The sequence below is a fragment of the Arachis ipaensis genome, chromosome B08 (genome assembly GCF_000816755.2).
Source record: "Arachis ipaensis cultivar K30076 chromosome B08, Araip1.1, whole genome shotgun sequence".
In the NCBI taxonomy this organism is placed as follows: Eukaryota; Viridiplantae; Streptophyta; class Magnoliopsida; order Fabales; family Fabaceae; genus Arachis; species Arachis ipaensis.
In genome coordinates this window covers 39,455,086-39,459,680 of record NC_029792.2, presented here as the reverse complement: position 1 = coordinate 39,459,680, position 4,595 = coordinate 39,455,086, and the positions used below count along the sequence as shown (strand labels likewise).

The window sequence follows — 4,595 nt, the reverse complement described above, 5'->3', positions numbered from 1 at the left end:
AAAATTATTTCGTTTACAGTGTAAAAAAAAAAAAGAAATATTTATTTTAATAAATATTTTTTAAATTATTTATTTTTATAATTATTATAATTAATTAATTTATTAAAATAAAAAATCTGGAAAATCTCCGTCTGTATTGGGCCCCAATTTCCACCAATTATAAACACTCTACTGGCTGCCACAACTGAGCACTCTAAATCCCCTAAATCGGCGGCTTCACTCCACTTTTCAGTTTTCACTTTACACTGTGTTTTCCACGTTGTAACCGGCCATTCCGGTAAACCTACCAACTCTCTGTCTCGACCCTTGTTCTCATAATCTCCTTATCTATCTATCTTCCTATATTTTTCATGTGTTCTTTCTCTGCAACCTACATCACCACCCACTCATCACTGAGTCACATTCCCCCGAGTCATGAACTTACTCCCCCTCAATATGTTACACATAACAAAAGAAGAATAGCCCTTTTTTTCTCATTACAGAACCATGATTTTCCGTTTTGCCCCTCTCCGCAGTCTCTATTCCTTGATATATGCCATCACACCAAAACCTTTAGTCGGAGGCAACCACACTTCAGCTCGATTCTGCTCACGGTAATAAAATTCAAATGAAATAAATACAAAACCCATTTTTTTTCACATTTTTTGTTTAATATTTTATTTTTCCGAGGAAAAAAAACGAAGAAAAAAGTGCACAATGGTTACACTGGAACATACCGCAGGCAAATCAAGCTCCTTCCGAAGCCTCTTGATACGGTTGCTTCTCTTAGGCGTTTTCATCATCGGAGTTCGATTTGCTTACGTCATCGTTATCGCCGGAGAATCCTGCACCGTTGCCGATTTCTGCTTCTCCTCGTTTCACGAGACTCTCAGCCTTGTCATCGCTGGCGCCGGAGCTGCTGTCAAACCCCTCGCGGTTGAGTCCACCACAGCTGGCGGCGCCGCCTCCCCCGCACGGCCGGAGATTTACACCAGCAAGGAATGGACCAATGCCGTTCGATTCTACTCGTCAGTGTTAAAGCATCTGATTGCCGGCGGCTACCTCTCACCGGCGTCGAAGTCACTGTGCGTTGAAACTCCAACGGGACGCGACGTTTTCACGATGAGAGAGATTGGCGTCAAGAGCACCGTCGGAATCTCTAGGAAGGCGGTGAAACCGCTGGTGAAGTCCGGCCGCGGTCACCGGATTCCATTCCCCACCAGAAGCTTTGACTTCATTTTCTCAGGTGAGGGCTCGCTGGAGAGGTCGCCGTTTCCGGCGGAGTTCGCTGCGGAGGTCAGCTAAAACCAGAAACCAGAAGGGTTCGCGGTGTTCCATTTGGTAAACCCTAATGACACTTATATCTTCAATTCGTTCCTTGATTTGTTTAATTCGTATTAGTGATGCTATTCATAAGTTAGTAAAAGTTGATTATTTTGGGGGTGGTAAAGATGATTCAAGTGACAAGTGTTATGTTCCAGAGTATAAGCATAATTTAGTTAAAAATGCTGAGCCTTTGATTTCTATGGAGCCACTGAAACCGTGGATAACTTTGAAGAGGAATTTGAAGAACATAAGGTACCTTTCTTCAATGGTGGATATAAGCTTTAAGAGAAGGTATGTGTACGTTGATGTTGGAGCTAGAAGCTACGGTTCTACTATAGGATCTTGGTTTAGGAAACAATACCCGAAGCAGAACAAGACCTTTCATGTGTATGCTATGGCTTTTTTTTTCAGGTGCTTTCTATGGTAGTTTATAACCACTATAAGAGGATATTTCATGAATCTTCACGCAAGTGGTTGGTATATTATACTCAATACTTCATGTGAATGCTAGGCCTGCAGGAGGTTACAGCAGCAATGATGAAGCTGATGCATCTAATGATGATAGAGTTGAACTTGATAAAAGCAATATCCTTCTCATGGGGCCAACATGATTAGGTAAACCAGTTTATTTATTTTAACCTTTACCTTCTGTTCTAGTGTTTGTATCTTCATAGAACTCGTACTTTTGACCGCAAAACAAAAATAAATAACAAATTCAACGAACATGTAGCTCTTATCCGCATTTCTTCAAACCGGTATATACCGTATATACTCTTTCAGTTTCTCTAATCGCATAGCATCATCATATTTGGGTGTGTGTATGTGTTAATGATCAACTGAAATAATAAACTTGAAAGTTGAAAAATGTATCTGGTAGAGAGCAAGGGAGGAGCCATACTGTGCATGCTTGTGTCACTGTTGTTCTTGGGGACATGGCCAGCTATCATGACACTTTTGGAAAGAAGAGGCCGAGTTCCTCAGCACACCTATCTTGATTACACCTTCACCAATCTCTTGGCTGCTGTTATCATTGCTTTCACTTTTGGTGAGATTGGACACAACAAACCCAATGAACCTAACTTCTTATCTCAGCTTTCTCAGGTTTGTGTATATATTTTTTCAAGAATTTTTTTTAAGAGTGCATTTTACATAATTCTTTTATTGAAAAAAAATTTCTTAATTCTTCGTTAAAATGCATTCTTTAGCATATCTTTAGTTATGCATGTTTTTTCTTCTTCATTAGGAGGGTATTGGTGAACTTTACAATACTCATCAGTACTAGCTAGGATATTAGCTTATCTTCAATTTGTTCAAAAAGTTAAATAGTTAATAGTCTTAGAGAGTTAGTCTCCAGTTGAAAAATAGCTATAATCTTTTAACGATAAAAGAGATTGACAGACATCTTTTGTTGCGATCTAAAAGTAACTGAGTGCATTGCTCTTAATTTTTCCACATATATCTTTTTTCTTTATATAATGATTAGAATAGTTTAGGTCCATGATCAAGGTATGAGGCAACCTTTATTGACCTTTTCCATCTTTCTTTTTACCTCATGCATAAAAAAGTGGAAAGTATGTTTTGTAATACGTGATTTTTCTTTATTATTTTGTAAAGTAAAGTATTGTTTTTGTCCCCAACGTTTGGGGTAAATCCTATTTGTGTTTCTAACATTTAAATCGTCCTATTTGTATCCCTAACATTTGTAAAAGTGATTCAATGTTATCCTGCCGTCAATTACACATCATGAACGCTTTAGTTTGAGTTTTAAAAATCTCTTCTTGAAGTTAGAATACAAATGTCTGGGATAGAATCGATGATCCACTCCAAAAAATAGCTCATCAAAAGTTGAAACTAATTCCTACAACATTTACATAATTCACTTTTCTAGGAACATAATTGAATCTAAACACAAATAATAGATATAATATTAAAATCGAACACATCTAAGTGAGACCTAATTGAGAATGAATACATCCAAGTGAGAATAATTGAAAAATATAATCCGATTTGTTAGTATAATTGATAGTAGGATAATATTGAATCACTTTTATAAACGTTAGGGATACAAATAGGACGATTTAAACGTTAGGGACACAAATAGGACTTACCCCAAACGTTGGGGACAAAAACAATACTTTACTCTATTTTGTATTAAAAATGGGAAAGTACAAGAATATAATGAAGATAAAATGTGCAAACTATTCAAAATAGATATTAGCTGTGTGATCAATGAATCCTATGATTCGAAAAATCCTCTCACTCCAAATGAAACTTTTTTACTTGTGAGAGGTGAGAAAAGTGGTGGAAGTTATGGCATAAAGGCTTCAAAATCTAAGTTAAGGATTCAAGCACAACTTCAAGAGGCAATGCAAGACCGTGAAGAGCTAACAAAGGAAATAGATTTGCTCAAAGAAAAATATGAAGAGCAACGAACACGACAAGAGGAAGAATTAGCTCAAATAAAAGCTCAATTGGAAGCTCAACAAGCCGTTGTGAACTCTTTCATAGCGCGCTTTGACAATGAAAGAAACTAGACCCTAAAGGTACTCCTAAAATTATTTTTGGTTTTAATACATTTTCCTAGATGATTCCTATATTATTAGTATAGTTTAATTTGTATATGGATCTATTTATGACATTTTACTTGTGTCATGGTTGAGAAATGACATATGTCCTATTATTTGGTTTGATAAATTTGGTTGTGTATTGGCTGAGAAATAAGTTATGAATTGGTTGTTTTTGTTGGAACCGTAGACGGTGGAAATATCCAAGTTTTAGGGGAGGTTTTGCCAAAATTTTTCTAAACATTTTAGATAAAACTTAATGGAAAGAATTATAATTAGTGTTATATCTTGTTTCTAATTTTTTGTTTCGGTTTTTCTTATTTACAGGAGTGCTGAAATGGTGACCACATGCTACCTTGAGGGCTCAAGAATATTTTGATTCATAGAGACACTAATCTATGTTAGAACTTTTAACTTTTGGTTAAACTTATGCAAGACATATAACTTGTAGAACTAATCAATGTACTCACTAAGATTATTTTGTTTTAAAATAATTTTAGCTAAATGAGGAATGTTTGAATTATGTATATTTTTGCATATTATATAAATGTAGACTTGCTTATTAAAATAATTAATATATTAGTTAATTTAAAAAATAATTTAGTAAATTATGCATGCAATTTGTATTAAAAAAATGTTGTTACAAAATAATTAATTTGCTTTTGTAACTAAAGAAAAAAAATGTTACAAAATTATGTTACATTTTGTAACAAAATTTTATGATAG

The 4,595-nt window shown here is 35.1% G+C and overlaps 1 non-coding gene across 1 annotated transcript; it reads left to right on the top strand.

Annotated features, from left to right (window-relative positions):
* Positions 213-1,916, top strand: LOC107610958. Its single transcript, XR_002351545.1, has 2 exons — positions 213-1,716; positions 1,817-1,916. It is a non-coding gene; the product is annotated as an uncharacterized LOC107610958 (transcript).